At 40.3% G+C, this 17,319-nt stretch overlaps 1 protein-coding gene across 4 annotated transcripts in view; it reads right to left on the bottom strand.

Annotated features, from left to right (window-relative positions):
- The window catches only part of LOC101163306 (beta-1,3-galactosyltransferase 1-like), a 148,540-nt gene that overhangs the window by 53,310 nt on the left and 77,911 nt on the right, over positions 1-17,319 (bottom strand). For all 4 annotated transcript variants that reach the window (XM_023965349.1, XM_023965358.1, XM_023965352.1 and 1 more), the window contains one exon: positions 13,261-13,310. The gene's annotated coding sequence lies outside the window, so the exon portion shown is untranslated. The remainder of the gene's footprint in view (positions 1-13,260; positions 13,311-17,319) is intronic.

Below are 17,319 nucleotides of genomic sequence, written 5' to 3'. Positions count from 1 at the left end.
CTCCAACAAACACAAGGTCTGTCTTGAATTTACTTTGTGAGTTGGAATTGTGGGTAAAGTGTTCAATTTTTACAATAGATATATCATTAGAATTAGAAACTGGCACTGTTGTCTTTGATGTTGGATTCTTCATGGCAAATATGAAGTTGGACCGGCACAGTGACCAGATTTGTATTCGTTTGGGTTACATTGGTCGCATGGATGTCGGAAGGGAATCGCCCCAATCGCTGTGAAAGTGGCACAAGCTGACAACATCATCACGAATATCCCTCAATTTATCCTGAACTTATTTTGCACGATTAGAAAACAAGATGGTGGAGCAAACTCGATCCAAATAGTTGCCGTTTTTATTTTAAATACAACAGAGGTTGGGCATTGTTTCATTCTGACTCAAATATAATGAAAAAGACTTGACATTTTGACAGCACATTTATTCTTTAATGCAATTATAACTATGGATATATTCGATTAAGAAAAGGTGGCAAGTAATTTAAATTTTTAACTTTTTCTTTTCTTTTGTTTTGTAAAGTATAGCTATTTGGTGTGGTAAGGTATCATGAACAGACCACAAACCTGTTTCTATAGATGAAAAATCTTCAAAAAAAGCTTTGAATATGAAAAAAAATAGACTAAGTTTATACAGAAAAAAAAAAACAGCTATACTTTGAGACAGAAGCAGGGAGCTTGCTTTTGGCAAGAGTAGATGTCCATTGTCTGAAACTGTACTGTAAGATGTTCCATTCGTTTTTGAAAACAATTTACAACACACTTTGAAAAAACATACAGTATTTGAGTTTTCCACCAAAATGTAAAATTTCATTTCTGTATTCCCATATTCGGAAATGTTGAATGGTGTATAATTATCTACTGCTTTTCTGAATTGCCCATTCACCTGATGTTATTCAAAATTTCGTTTGTTGTGGAAAGTTTTAAAAGATCAAGACATAACAAAGCTTTGTAATGGATGCAGTTTGTGTTTGAGTGTTTCTGAAAAACTTAAATTATGACTTTCTCATTGATGTGGGCTGGGTTTATTAAAGGAGTGGTTTCCAAGAACGTCCTTTTAGACATCGCCACAATAGCTGACACACATTGTCTTCACCTACAGGTAACTAAAAAGTACTACTGTTTATAGGGCATATCACCTTTCCTAGATTGACTCAAAAGGCCACCCGAAGGTTGTTCACGCTCACAACCAACCAGAGCTGCTTATGAACTGCTCATTGAGATAATAGAGGAGGGAAAGGGGTTACTCTTGGATTGGCAGAAGGAGCCTGACAGGTGGTGCAAGAATGGCAAAGAGCTAGTGACATGCTACCATGGACTGTTAAAGGACGGAAGAGCGGTAAGGGTTCTTGAGGTGGTGTTCCTGAAGAGGTGGATGGCAGCAGGGGCCACAAAAATATTGTAGGCATGGGTGACAGACCAAAGCTAACTGTTTGCATGTGTAGCACCGGCCGAGGAGGCCACAGCAGGGGACGAGAGGGCTTTCATTTCAAAATATTTCAGACGCTGTGTTGCCTGAGGGCACTGAGATCAAACACCCAACTTAGATTTTTTTCAGGTTTTTCACCTAATCTAGTGGATAAAATGAGACTTTGGTTTCTTAATCCAATAGGTATCCTTTTCAAAAAGTTATTCTCAGACTGTAGAACCTCAGTCTTTTTCTTTGGGGAGACTCAATCCCATGTGGTGCCGTTTTAATCCATTTGTCGCATTGATCTGTTGTTTAACCTCATCAGCTGCCAGATGTTCTTTTTCGTGTTTCAATTTTATTGATGATGGCCACATGTTTTGGAGTTTCCTTGCTGCTAATAGATTCAAAGTGAAGCACCGTTTAAAAAAAAAGAAAAAAGAAGGTTGAACGCATTAGTGCCAACATCTGATGTTCCTGCTGTCTGGTTTTTTGTAGGAACAGTTTTTTACCCACATTTCACACAGGAGCTCTGCTTTTTCCTGTCGTGGTTTTGCACCAACGTGTCAGACTGGATCCCACCAAAGGAAAAATAGATGCACTAGTAGTTGTTTTTGGAGTCATCTGTGTGTGAGGGGGGGTGTTGCCTTTTGAATGTCCTCAGTGTCATGAGAACTCTATAAAGCTATGTTCCCACCGCCCTCAGCAATGTGTCCTTAACCCTTGTGCTATCTTAGGTGATCCCACCCTTGCATGGACGTGTTCTCCTTACCATGACAAAGGTGGATAAAGGTGGAAAGATTTCATGTAATCCATGGACATCAGTGAAGATCACAAATCATTGAAGAAAAAACGTTCAGAGCACTGTCTGGTGGGTCTAGATGACCCAACTCCCAATGTTAAAGTGACTAGGATAGCACAAGGGTTAAGTAGGCACATCCAAGGAAAAGTCTACGTAAACACGCGTGAACAGGTAAAAAGTGGTTTTGGCTTCCGCGTTCAAAACGCTTGTGTTCACGAACGCTTCTGGGCTCTACATACAAAACATGTTGTCAGTAAAAACCAGGGGGAACTTTGGTATAGATTTGGTCCATCTGGTAAACCCTGACACAGCGACGAGCCTGACGATGTCTGCATGTATTTTTCAAATAAGGACAAACTAAGTCCACTCCATAACAAGATCCATGACCACTTTTGCAACGACGCTAGCAATGAACGGAAGTGTTTCATGCCCAAATTGCGGGATCACTTTGGTGTTTTGCACCTAGCCTCTTCTAACTGTCTGTGGCGGACATGAGCATAGAAAAAGGAGAAGAAGCCCCTCCCTACTTGTCCAGTGTGAATACCATGGGCTATACGGACATCAAAGACCGCGGATTAAATGCCAGATGTGTACGTAGCTTAACTCTGCATCTCCAGAGGCCAACTAATGTTCCTCTCCAAGTCCCTCCTGTCATTCCCACTTTGGTTTCCCTCTACAGCAGGAGCCCCCGCCCTCTGCTATGCTGCTTTTTTTTGTTTTTTTTTGACAGAACCCCTCTCCTTACAGAAGTGCATGTAGTCACTTTGCAGGTTGAGTTGAGCAAACGTCTCTCTGTGCCTCCATTGTGAGTAATAATGGGGGGTGGGGGTCTGTGTGAGTCAAGCAGTTTTCCATGTAATCTCATTCATAACACCTTTTGGTGGAGGGCTGGGGTCACGGATTAAATACAGAGCAGGCCGAGAGTGTAAATTGGTTTTGCCTGAGAGCGGGCTTAAAGGGGGGTCACGCAGGGGCACACACTTATCATGCTGAAGGTGTGATGTGTGCAGGGGAGGGGGGGGATCAGCAGAGCTGTCTCAGGGTCATGTTGACTGCTGGACCTTGTGATGATCAGGAGGCCCCCAGAGGATGCTGGGGACCCAGATACATCGTCCCACTGCAAGTGTACTCTTTGCGAGTGCATGACTAGGTGGGTGAGCGAGTGTTGACCCCCCCCCCCCCCTCCCATCCCCTGTAGCTCTGAGCAAGGCAGTCAGGTGCAATCTGCAGTTCTCTGCAAGGTCAGAGTGCTTCACTGCTTCCCGTCGTAATTGGAGACAGGAGGTAGGTGGGCGGGTGGGAGTGGGAGAAGGAGTCAACATGTTTCCTCCAGGGTTGGGGAGGACTTGCAAGTCCTTGAAGTCCTTCACTGTGTCTTTCTAACACACAAATGCTCAAAAAATAATGTTTCTGCCACGTGAGGAGTCACGTGGATCAGATACTGAACATCCTAAACTACAAATGAACGGAATAGGACGTAATAACAGGGTATAGCAGAAGAAAGTATCCTCAGATGTGCCGGTCATGGTAGGTCATGAGCAAGTCACGGTATTACACTTCAAATATTCATGCAACAAGCAGGTCCTCTCCCTTACATTGTGGCAACCTTGTATAAAAACATCCTGATTTTCATTCAAACTTTAATCAAAGGTGATCCCGATGTCATGGCCTTTGCCTTTACACCACCATGCAAATAAAAACCCCAGAACAAACAGCTGCAGCTCCTCGGCTTATACAACCTTGCAAAAAGAAAAGCAAAATTATTCATTTGTAGGATTTTTTACAAATTCTATCATAATGTGCGTGCACATAACTTTTTTTTTTTGGGTCTATTTTTTGTGAAAAGCTGCACCATTCCCATTGACTTTATGGGAAATGGACCAAGTGAGTGGGGCGTCACCCATCGGGAATTGAATGAAGTACATTTAGTCTCCATTTTTTTTGCAAAACGGACACTGCTACGTTGGAGCAAGACGACGTCAGTAAACAGCAACTGGTCTGAATCAACGTTTCTATGGCAACCATTCTTGCCAATCCGGAATGAGCTTGTTGGAAGTCCACACCCCTACCACTTGAAGGAGGGTACCAGAGCATCTGTCAATCAAATGATTTGAACGCTTAACGTGAGACCACATTTAAACATTGAGGCATCTGATTGGTCTGTTTAGAACTTGAATAACTTGCAATAAAGAAAAATATGATTAAAAAAAGGTAGCAGACCAAGAATGGTTATTCTGACAAATTTAACAACTAAGTTGGTCACCTTTCGGCTTACAAGTGGGTACTTTCTATTTGGACTGCCAGAGGGGAGGAGTCACTCAGTCCAGTTCTCATATAAAGACAATAATCTGTGCACAAAACAGCGTGTTTATAGTTTTCCGGTTAGATTAAAGAAACTAAAATACAATGGTCCCTCTTTTATGGCGACAGTTACGATCTTACACTAACCTGTAATAAACGAAATCCACAATTGGTTTTCCCTTCACACTTCAAATACTTTTCTTAGACAGACAAAAACAATTTCACACTTTTTTTTCTTGTTAAAGCTCTCAAAATTGAAACTTTTTGTAATATAAAAAAAAGAAAAAAAAGATCTGTTAGCAATCAAGAATTTGTGTGGATTTGGCAAACTAAATGCATTCTGTACAGGAGACACGGTACAGAGGAGATTGGTTGACAAGTCTACAGCCAATCGGAATGCAAAACATCATCCACTGTAAAACAACAACAAGAAAAAAACCATGCAAATTAGTAACTTAAAAAATCCACGAAACAGTCAGATCATAAATGGTAAAGCGTTGGCGAGGGACCGATGTACGGTACTCCAAATAGAAACAGTTTTCACTTGGAACTAGAGTGAATTGGAGTCACATAGATTCAATGCAAACCGGGTTTATGTATATTTGGCGCAATTATTCTCATTTATTTCATTAAATTTTAAGTTTTTTTTAGCAAACAGTAAGCTTTCTTCTACTTAATTATTTTATGTTTATTTGTTACATCTACTATATTTTTATTTGGAAAATCAAATCTAATCAAATTTTTTTTTTTTATGCAATTATTCACAATGTCTAACTTGAAGAAACCTAATTGAGAACATTGAGAATTATTTGTGCCGCGGGGGGGGGGGGGGGGGCACTTTTAAAGAGCCACGTTGGAACCCATATTTTTGAGAACTCTAGATAGGGAGTCACTGGTGCTTCGCCCTGAAGCAGGTCTACGGCAAGAGTTTGGAGGTCAAACCTTTCTAATGACTGTGACCCAAACCCCTGTGGGAGGAGCCCTTGAGTTTGGACTGGACATTAGCTGAAGGCTGTGACTTTTCAATTATTGTCAATTGATTAAAAAGAATAAATGGATACAAATTCACCTGCTCTGAGTACATTTTGGTTATCCAGGTGATTGATTTTCTTCTAAAATGTTTTGTCCTTAAACAGAGACTTCACCAACCTTCTCTTGGCTTATAGGGCCAAATAGTTTAAATTTCAACCCACAAGATACTGGAATGAGCTGTTTCAATAATTTAACTTTTAGTTCATATGTCTGTTATCATTTCATCCAGCACGTTGGAGCCCTCATTTGAACGGATTTAAACCTCAAATGGAGATTCCAAGCAGGATTTTGCTACTTTTTCTCTCAGTTTAAATTGAATTTTAGGCTGCCTGAGGAAAAGGTGCTCCTGCAGTGAGGGAGCATTGCCCTTTTAAAGTCAAATTAGTTGCAGAATTATTTTTCCATCATACGTCATCTACACTGAGTACTTAGTATGCTCGGCACCCAGTTTTGAGCTTCTAGACCTAGGTACCAAGCTGCCATGTGCACAGGAGCATTTTCATTTAGAAAAATTGCATGCAACCTTAAAAATACAAGGTTATTTATCAATTATGCGACAAAACAGAAATCTTCTGATATGGAAATGCAAACAAGTTTGAGTGGAAAGTGCTCTTCCTTTTATTGCCTTAAAAAGGAAGAAAATGAAATTCACTGACAAAGCTTGACATGATGTATGACCATCCAGATTTCTGCCTTTTGAACCCAGTTCTAATTTTCTGCCACATCAGAACGCCGCTGCCTGGATGTCCACGCTCCCACAATGAAGCAGAAGCTGTGCAGCGCGTGAAAGCTGCCTAAGAAGTGTGTTGTTGGCGTGCGAAGGGAGGGCCCATTCATCCCCTCAGAGTTTAGCTTTATCAAAGTCACGCATGGTTAAGAGTATGCAATCGCTCATTAAACACACAAAAAGGCGAGGGGGGATTGGGGCGAGGAGCATGCTGGCTCATTTCAGACATCAAACATTCAAAGAGGTGGGCGCGCTGTTTGTGTGACGAAAAAAAGAAAAAAAAACACCTTCAGGAAATGGAAAGTGCAGGAAAGAAGCAGGTGGTAAGTAGTCGGAGCACGAGTGGGCAAAGCAGATTTGCCGTACAGGAGGGGCGATGGAGGACGATGGGGGGCTTTGCACGCTTTCATTTCCATGTGATTTCACCTTCATATCAACCACTGGTGGCTAGATTCTGACTTCACATGAACTAACAGTCAAAACCAGGCGGGTCTTTCCTTCAGGCTTCAAAGTTTTTGTTTACAGCATCTTTTTTGGTGTGTCTTTTGCTATTTTCCTGCCCGAAAATAGCTGCGTTCTTTGAGTAAAAATTAACCCCTACGTCGTTTATTTATAATCTCATTTTTTCATTGGAATTTTACCTTTAATTTGTTTGCAATTCCTAAACAGGAAGTGAACTTCGCCTGCTAGTATTGACCCAAAATTTTCAAATCACTTTGTTTGTCAACAGCGCCACTCATACTTAGTGCAGCTCGAAATTAAAGTAAAATCGCAATCCACCCTTATGCTGTAAAAAGACACGTTGTGTTGTCCAGACGTTTTTGTGTGTTCCGCGAAATATGATTTTTGTCACATTTTGTGGACTCAAAGTGGATTTTAGAACTTTTTTGGTTTTAATTTAGAAAAGGAAAAAAAAGGTTCACGTTTTAACTTGTAAAAAAAACCATTTTATTGATTTTGTGGCATTTTGAGTTCATTTGTCTTCACCTTTTGTCTATGACTTTCATCAACTATCAACTAGTTAAAATTGAATAAAAAACCTAAACATGGACATGGAAACAGAAATATACAAATGTTTCTTGTAGTAAATAAGGTTACATTTTTTTAATGTTGTTAAATGAAGGACGTACATTAGAAAGAGACGATTTTTTTCTACTCTCTCACTCCTTTCTTTCCATCTGGTCCAACAAGAAATGTAAGCAAATATTTAAAAAAAAAAATAAAGTTTAGCCTCAAATACATAGTCCTTTATACAAATAAACACATCAGATGTTAGGAGATTCATTACTCTTACAACCTCCTATGTAAAAACAGTAAAATCTGTCCAACGCAAGATGCCCTTAACTCTTATCAGTTTGCTCAGCTGCTTGACAGAACAATTAAAATAAAAAAGAATGAACAATGTTGTGGGAAAGATGACAGATCAATACTTCAATCAGATAAAGATAATAAAAACAAGCATCTTGTTTTGTGTGTTTTAGAAAGTGAAAGTTGATGCTGCTGACTGATCCTGTTGGTGATTGACTGCACGGAAGAAACACTTCAGATTAGCCAGAAAGAGAAATAAAAACTGCGTTAAAAGAGATTTCCTCCCATGGTTTCAAAATAAAAGCCTCTCCCACCAGTCACTTGAAATGGAGTTAAAAATATTCCAACAAGAAAGGAAATGAGAGCTTTCTCCTCAAGTGGAGATGGATCAGAGGTTGACACCCAGAAAATGATTCATATAAAATCTATTTTATCTTTTGTTTAGCTTTTTCAGCTTTTAAATTTAAGCCTTTCTAATGCAGTGTTTGAAAACGACTTGTTTAAGACACCAACTATATTAAAAGATTTAGTAGAATCAATACAAAATCAATATTGTATGAGATAAAACAAAACAAAACAATTTAAGAAATAAATGGAATCATAATTTCAACTTCTTATGAAGACGACTTGATTATTATTAACAAATACACTCACCATTGGTTTTTTATTTAAAGAAGAAACATGCAGTTCCTTACGGGACAAAAATAAATACATATGAAGTAAAAATTAATCCATTTTCCCTCCTAGTTGTGAGTCACTAATGTGAAATGCACCATTCAATTCAGGACTTCACTTAGTTTAGCATCAACTTGAATGGAAAAAACATGGAAGAATTTTCATTTTATATAAATGGATATGCAAACATATTTCTCTATTTTACCTCATGAACTGGGTGAAGAGAAGAACTCATGATATTAATCATGAGATCATCAGATGTTTAAAGCAAGTTTTAAAATTCAAAACAAGTCTGAAATGCGAAAAGAGTTTATATGAATAAACTCCCTTGGGGATGCATGTTTAGAGATAAACATAAACTTGAAAAGCCAGTGGTTTAAAAATTTTGAAACAAAATGTCATCCCTCAAACTGTAGCTCAGTCCAGATAATAAACTAATCGTATAAGTAGTTAAAAAAAAAAAAAAGTACGAAAATCTTTGTAGAATCCAAGCCAAACGCTTATAAGCTGCACTCACCCTTTCCAAGAATCAGGTGTTCTGATTGAAGGGGTATCAACTGGATGCCCTTCACACTTTGATGTAATCTGACCATTACAATCTTTCTCTTTGCTGATCTGATGTCTAAAACAAAAAAAACAGTGACTTTGCTGATCTGAAGACCCTTGCACCATAAGCACCAGGAAATGGAATCCTTTCAAACCCCGGCTGTCAGTGGACAAACCAATGCAATAAGGGCCCATTAGATTTATCATTGCTTCAGAATCACACGGCCCGTTTCCCGCAGCTTCAAATAATGGACACCTCATTGGGAAAACACCCACAACCCTTCTCTCTTTGCGAATAAATTGCTATTTGTGTTGACAATCAATTCATTATGCAGAGTTTACGCAGCTGGAGCGAGGAACCCACACAGACCTTCCACTTTTCCACTCAGCCTTTCACCTCCCGCTGCTCCACAATGGATTTTTCCCCTCGAGGCCAGCATTCAGGGTTTACATTCCTAATGACCCGCCATGATTCAGTCTTGATTGATCAGCAGAAATCGAGTAATGACTTCCAATGTGCCAAGAAATGAATCTGGGAGCGATTTTTAGAGCTGCATAAAGCATTGTGCTTCCTAGTATCTTGCTGGGTTGTGAAATAACTCATTGCCATTGGCCGATCTCTCACTGCGGTTGGCTCACAAATCCATGTATGACAAACTGCAGTAAGCGCTCAAACACTTGGGGGATGACGGCATTCGTTGTATTCAGCCCGGAAAGATGAACGAGCCGCTGGTTGTAATGTATTCACGTAGAAAAGGCTGGAAAAATTGGCATTGAGACATAACAAAGTGTGTCCAGATGCGTCTTTGAAGAATTATGATGAAACAATGCAAACTGCGTCGTGGCTCGTCGGATTTGTTCAATTATCTTGGTGGGGAGGTGGCAGCCAAGCAGTTGGACCTTGATGAGGTAATGACAAATCCTTCTATTGTGGTTGTTGATGATCCTCGAACAGAATTGGCAAGACAAGGACTGCCCAACCCTGGTCCTCAAAATCGACTGTCCAATTTGTTTTGTAGAAAAATGCTAGCCTACCAACTGTTGATTGGGTGATTCTTCTTTCGGATTGGCTAAAAACACCTAGCAAGGACACTAGAGAGGGCTGAAGAATAAGTGAATTTTATAGACCAGGCTTGTAACAGCTAGATTGCAGGTTCGATTGCCACCTTGCCCGCCTATGTGCCGAAGTGTCCTTGGGCAAGACACTGAGCCCCACCTTGCCTCTGGTGGTTATACGTCGGTGCCAGTGTTCGGCAGCGGGGCTACCATCAGTGTGTGAATGTGTGTGTGAATGGGACTGTGACTGTAAAGCGCTTTAGCTTTCAAGGAAAGTAAAAAAGCGCTATACAAGTATTTGCCATTTACCGTTTCCGCATAATATACTGTATTTCTTGGACTATGCGTTGCTCCTGAGTACAAGTTGCAGCAGCCAAAAAAAACCCCAAAAAATAAAGCACAACAAAAGAATAAAAAAATCATTATTAAGTCACACTTTTAGAAAAAAGTTTAGGTTATGAGTGGGAAACAACCGCTAAAGGGCAACTGATAGTTAGTGGGAAAATGCTAAAAATATGAGCATATATTTATCTTTAAAATCATGTATAAGTCTCCCCTGAGTATAAGTCACACCCCTAGCCAAACTATACAAAATAACATGACTTTTAATCTGAAAAACACGGTAATTAAGCTATAAAAAAAACCTGTTTGGAGGCAAACCGTCAATCCAGTTTCATCTAAACTATCTGTCCCTTCTTTGCTGAAGTTATCCATACGTAGGGATTTTTAGCACCGCCCCTGAGTTTGCATGCAGCAGAAACCCCTTGTTCTCTCTGGCATTTGACACAACTTTGAACCCCCCAAGTCCTCCATTGTAACCAGTTGGGTTTTCACGCCAGCTGGAAAATCCTCTGTGCTTTAATTAGGCTACTTCTGCTGGATGCCATTCCATCTTCAAGCGTTCTTTACTGAAGGGCTTACATTTTTTTTTCTGATTTGAGCTTTGAATAGAAGAAAACAGTTAGGGTAAAGATCATTGTGTCTGGCAACAATTAAAAATCCCACATTAAAACACCCTTGATGGATTGAAAATGCAAATTGTATGCAAATTAGCATAGAGATTCATGTATTAATTTGCTGCACTGAGTGGTGATTAGGTGAGTGGGAGTAGGCAGCAGTCATCAGCGCCTGCTAATGGCTAAAAACACTGTTTTTTTTCTAGCCTTCATTCAGTCAGGGTGAGAGGTGACCTTTTCTTTCCTTGCTCTGCATATAGGGGATTTGAAATTGATCTGACATGAAGCATCTGACATATGTCAGCTGTTTGTGTCTCTAGGGGTTTTGAAAAAGAAGGCATGATCATGGCAAGCAGAGGCTCTACACAAAGCTGCTCTTTACATCTTAATTAGGCAGAGTTTGACCCAATCCCATGTTTGGCTGTTGCTACTGTCTCCTTCCTCACAGATGAGAAAAGGGTACCAAAGGTTTTCATGATGTGATAGACCATACACCACTCAGCATGAAGGTTTCTCAAGTGATCATCTACAATGACCTTGACCATAGACCTTTGGGTATTGAATAACTTTCCTGGTATACTGTAAATAACAACAGCATACTCACTGGGAATATTAAGAAGATTTTTCTCTTTTTAAAAACAACAATAATGCGTTTATTGGGTTCCACTTTAATTCAACAGCTGCATGCTTGGGAGCGCGCTTGCTCGGAAAGAGCTCTGACCAGAACAGAGAAAAATCCACAAAGTAGAAAACCAGCGAGTCCTGCCAGTTCTCCAACTGTCCTACATTTTAATAATCAGGTTTACCTACAAGATATTTTTCCACATTTCCAATCCATTCATCCATTTTTTTTAACTCACTAAATCCTGGGGTTCCTGGAGTCTATCCCAGGTACTGTTTGGTACACCCGGGACAAGTCACGGGTCTGTCACAGGGCCACACAATCACACACACACCTAGGGACAGCTTGTAATCATCAATCAACTTGCGAACCCCCAACTCTTTTACCTTGTTGGCCTAACACAGGTGCTTGGGTTGGGTTATGGTTAGGCCATTTTTATTCTATGGGTAAAGTTATTTTCACACCACCTTTGGTGAATCGCGTTCCATGTCCATTACAGTTGATCAAACATGTTGGATTTGTCTGACAAATATACAATGAACAGGTGTAAATTATTACTGATCAAACTACCACTACCTTTGTTGTCAATAGCCATTATGGAGAGATTTGGACACAATCATAGATTTGAGTAAACACCAAATGGTGCATACAGTCATAGATCCCAGTAACCAATGCACAAACACACATTTACACACTAAATGATGGTTCTGCTACCTTGCAAGGAACAAACCTAGAACCAGTAGAAGAAATATAAGGAAACTTTGACACATGTGCAAGCAAGGCAAGAACCGATCCTGCAATTTTTCAGAGGTCAACTGCTCTACCTCTGCTCCCCAGCCAACCCAAAGAATGTTGAAGTTGTGGCATATGGTGATTCGGGGACATGTTCGGGCACAGACGCATCCATTCTCTTGTCTGTGAAGTTGTTTAAACGTTTTTTTTCCTTTCTTTTTGGTTCCACACAGAAGCATTCATGCAAAAATAAGGAAAGGTAAGAAAAATCTGAGGAAGCTAAAAATGACTATGTTGTTGGCTCTGTGAGACTCAAACAATCCCATCTTTACCCTTCTCAGACAAAAAACAAATAAAGTAACTAAAAACTTCACCAGTTATGACCAAGTTTCATATTTGCTTTTGCGTTGTAGACGTCTAAACAAACAACAGAACTACTGTAGCATAACAACGAATTGTTATAAGATTTTGCCGCATTGGTATCTCTAAGCATTTCTAAAGACAAACCAATGATGAGGATGAATGATGTTCTGACTGATAAACAGAGTGGTGTCTTTAGGACCTTCTGATGATCTTGAAAGACAGATCTGCTTGTGAATTTCATAGCACAGTGGAAAACATGGAACTCTTTCTGAATAACAATTATACCCGTGATGTTAGTTTTTGAACAAGGAGGAAACCTCCCAACATCAATCATCCAAGCAGAGACCTCGGGAGCAACTGCAGGATGAAACTGAGTGGCTCCTCAGAGTGTGGAGACAACAAAGACTTAAGAAAGGATTTGATATAAGACAGCAGGATGCATCACTCTTCAATTATTTATCCAGTTATTCTCTTTGATGACAAAGAGAACACCGGAGATCTGAACACGTGCAGCCTCACATGCAACAGTGGGTTTTATTTAAGGCTTCTGGCGCTTTCTCTTTGGTCGGCTTTGGCTGCCTTCCAGCATGACGCTCTGTCAAACCTGCGTCCGCCGTGTCAGCCAATTATGAAGAGCCTTTTAAAAACCCGAAATAGGCTACACCCCTGACTGCACAACGATTTGACAAACGGATGGGAGGCTGGGGTCAGTGTAGCATGGCGTACCTGACACGGCTGGCTCTCGTCCAGCGCATTATGGTCTTTTCATGGAATCCCTGGAAGAAAGCAGAGAGGAGACGGGTCAGAAGATCAACAGATTCTGACTAACTTTTCTTCAAAAGCTTGCATGTTTAAGCTTCAGTTTACCAGGAGTAAACAAATATTAGCCCCGTCTATAAGTTTGAACCCATTCTGTCAGGAAAACCCCCCGACAGAGTTACAGTTCTCTAAAAAGAGCATTACGTCCTCCATGTGTAGAGGCTCAGCTGAGCGCGAACTCATCTTGACGCCAGTTTTAAGTGTAATCAGCCGATGGGCTCATCAGTATGCTGCAGCTGCCACCCCCATCCCCAACAAACAGCCAGAGAAGGCAGACAGATCTATTGATGCCGTGCTTTCAGGGGATCTTATCTTTCAAGACTCACTTATGGCTCGCAAAAGGTCAAATGGAGTTTTCTGGTATCAAATTGGGCTTTTGAGTTGATTAATACGTGTCTGAGGAAGACGCTGCGTCAAAGTGTGATCAGTTTCACGACTGGTACCAGTATTTATTTATTTTTTTCTCATGGAGGGCAGACTCAGTAAATTATGCATTTGGAAATTCAAGAATCCACTGAATAAGACAGAGATCAAAGAGTTTGTTGAGATATTTACATTTAATAAACAATAAACTGAGACCAAACTAATTTAAAGCTGTTTAAATAGTTTGTTGATGGGAAATATCATAGTAGGAACTCTGTGCACATGGAATGCATTCGAACATGCACCCGTACGAGGGTGGACCTGTAGGATTACTTGGGTTTTAAGTTGTCTGAACCTATTGAGGATCATATTAGGGGAAGAGCAGGTGTGTTTTGTGATTCCCTTGAGCTTCGTACAGCAATCTTGATACTGAGTGATGGGCATTCAAAAACTACAGAAAGCATGTTCTTGATTGCACTTTCAGAATGTGCTGGAAGAGGCATGGTGCAAAATGTTAAAGTGGATCAAATCTTGTTATTCTTGCTGTAGGGTTTTTCTTTCCCAGCTCTATTACGATTTAGGAAATGTTTGGTGTTGTGTAAGTCCGGCTGGGTCACACTAATTTTTTTCTCCGTGATCAATTTTCAAACAACTTCCGTGTTTTGAAAATGATGTCAAAGTTCAACTGGTTTAACTGTTAATGCACATTCAATGGTTGTGTGTTTTGCACGTGGAGCCCAAAAATGGATAAAAAAAACCTTTCATAGCATTGCACGAACGTAAGAGTTTTAAAGGTGGACGCCCGAAATGCACATTTACGCACTTTTCGTTGGAAGTGGTCGCTTGAAAGCCTGTTTCCGAGCCCAGTGTGAATATAGCAGAAGGGGCGTCATGAAAATGAAACCCAGTACTGTCATGCATGTGGTAAGTGTACTGTGCCCTTACACCACACTCGTCATTAATAAAGTACACTTTACTTTACGCCCGTAGGATGCCCACACAAACTACACTCTGTTGGTCTTGTAACTTGAACAGCCCTAATGGATTCATTTAGCAGTGCCAGGATTCAAGGGTGTTCAAAATACAAAAATATGTACGATGTCCCTACTTCACCCTTACTACCCCTTAGTGTTGTTCAGCACCTGTGGCCTACAGCATTTCCATAGAAAACAAGATGCAAGTGAACCTTTTCGGAAGATAAAGAAGAAAACTAGGAGAAGTGATAGAGTAAGGGTGACCATGTGCCATGACCCCTTTTGACCTCAGAGGATTGTTGTGATGATAAATATTACTTCTATTTGGAACCAATTCAAAAGTGTATTACAACCTAAACTACAACCATCAAATCCTGTATCTCTATGAAGTGAGTCCATTTCGGAGCTCATGTAAAAAATATGAGGTTTGCTACTAAAAAATATCATCGCTGCTTTACAGATTCATCATTCTGTCAACAGGATCCAGTACAAAATGCCGCTCCTGAGCTCCACATGTCTTGTTTTGTTAGACTAAAAGGTTAAATCAAATCTCAAAGTAACAGCAGATGTTTTTCACCAAGCAGTTCCAAGGAAGCAGCTCCCCAGAGGGAGGCAGAGATGCTCTGATTCTGATCAAAATGGTGCGAGGACAGACTGACATGCTCCAGCGAACATGGTGGGAGAGCCACCGCCACGCAACATGAAAAAATCAAAACAAGAGCACAGCGTCAACACACGCTGGGAAACAGCAGAGGCTTCCACCCAGCGGACTCGACCGGCACGCGGCGATAGGGGCTTGGATCCTGGGCTGCAAAGCGAGAACGCACCTCCAGTGACAAGCTGCTCGTGCCGCCAAAAGGCTGTCAGAGAGCCAGCATGGCTTATTAAAGAGATGCACACAGACAAACACTCATTAGTGCATCACAAACTGTCCTTCTGGCGTTCAGCTTCACTTTAGAAGCTAATTCAGCCGTCTCTCTGGTGCATTTACCTCACAGAAGAACGGAGCCTCTGCTCTCCATTTACATGATGTCTTTGACGGCAGGAAAAAAGCTCTGCTTTTGGAATGCATTACACACACACACACACACACACACAACACCTCGTCACAGTGCTAATCAGCATATTATGAATTATTGCTATCATTACAGTGGGTGGCTGAGAAATAGCAGTAGGTCTTAATTATTCAACAATGAGAAATAATAAAGGGAAAAGCTAATTCACCCATTGCTTGTGCAGCCAACAGTCATTAGAGGAAATGGGTTCAAACTTTCTGATTTTTGTGTTTGTCTGCCAGAACTCACTGGAAAAGTCATCATAAGAGCAGAGTAAATGTACGAAATTATTATAAACTCGTTAATGAATATTTGGGGTGTTGAACTTTTTTTTTTTTGTGGGTAATTAAAGATTTCTAGCTCATCTCTTGGCGCCAGTTTATGTAGGTTGCATCATTAAATCCTCCTTATTTGGAAATGTGCATAAATAAAAAAAAACTAAAAAAAGAAGTTCTTTGTCTTTTTGCTCTGCTAATGTTAGGCCAAACAGGCGGAACAAACATGTCCAATAAAAAGTCAGTAATTGTCAATTTGAACAAAACCTTTATTTAGACACCAAAGTTGTAAAAAAAAAAGTATTTGAGGTCCAATAAAAATAATTTAAAAAGTGCAAAACATATATACGTATTTTTAATATTTAATCAAATACACAAAACCAAAGTTCAATTTTTATCAACGAGTTTAATGTGGACGGAACTGATGTTTAGCAACTGGTTACCAGTTGGCAGTTTGACTGAGATTAAGCTTTGCAAAAAAAGAGACGTTTGTATTTCCCGATTGAAAAGTCAAGGCAGTGAGCATGTACTCACCAAGTGTGAGTACATGTGCTAGCAATGGGTAGCGACAGTCTAGTGTAAAAAGAAAGTGCGTTCAAACACTCACTTGTTGTTACAATATAGAAGACATGGAAGATGTTGGAGTATCGCTCGGGCGTATTTGTCTTGGAGAGCTCCACAATAACTCTACAAACTTTACAAAACCTAATCTAATCCTATGTTCACCCTGTGCTAAAAACTACATGATCAAGTGACCACTTCTAATAAAAAGTCTGTGTAAACATGTGCAAGTGCACGTTTTGGGCTACAGCGTTCAAAACACTTGCGTTCATGCATCTGCTTTCGGGCTCTACGTACAAGACATGCAGCCATTAGACACCCTTTAAAAGTTAGACCACTTGACGAATCAGAGAATCAGATTTGGTAGTGACGTATGGGTATGGCATTCTTTTAAAAACATGTAGATACCAGCCGTTGGGAAAGAATGAACCTGGAACAAGAGTTGCGACTTTTGCACCGCGTCAACATTTCACACCAACAGTCTCCCGACTATGAGTGCATGTGCTTGTATTGGGTAGCAACAGTCCAGTGTGAACACCACATGCTAAAAGCACATTCAAAAATGCAAGTTTACCGGGTTCTTGGACATGCATACTGTATGTAGGTATAAGCCTAAAGTCCTAAAACTTAAAACAGCCTTACTGGAAGAGCCCCAACAAGTTTTTGACTCTTTTGGTCCCCTTAATGCCGGGGGTTAGTGACATCTTATCCTGCCAAGATTCTGACAACCATGGAAAT

Source organism: Oryzias latipes, chromosome 2 (genome assembly GCF_002234675.1).
Source record: "Oryzias latipes chromosome 2, ASM223467v1".
NCBI classification, from domain to species: Eukaryota; Metazoa; Chordata; class Actinopteri; order Beloniformes; family Adrianichthyidae; genus Oryzias; species Oryzias latipes.
Note: the sequence above shows the minus strand (reverse complement) of the source record. Positions and strands in the feature narration are given on the sequence as shown.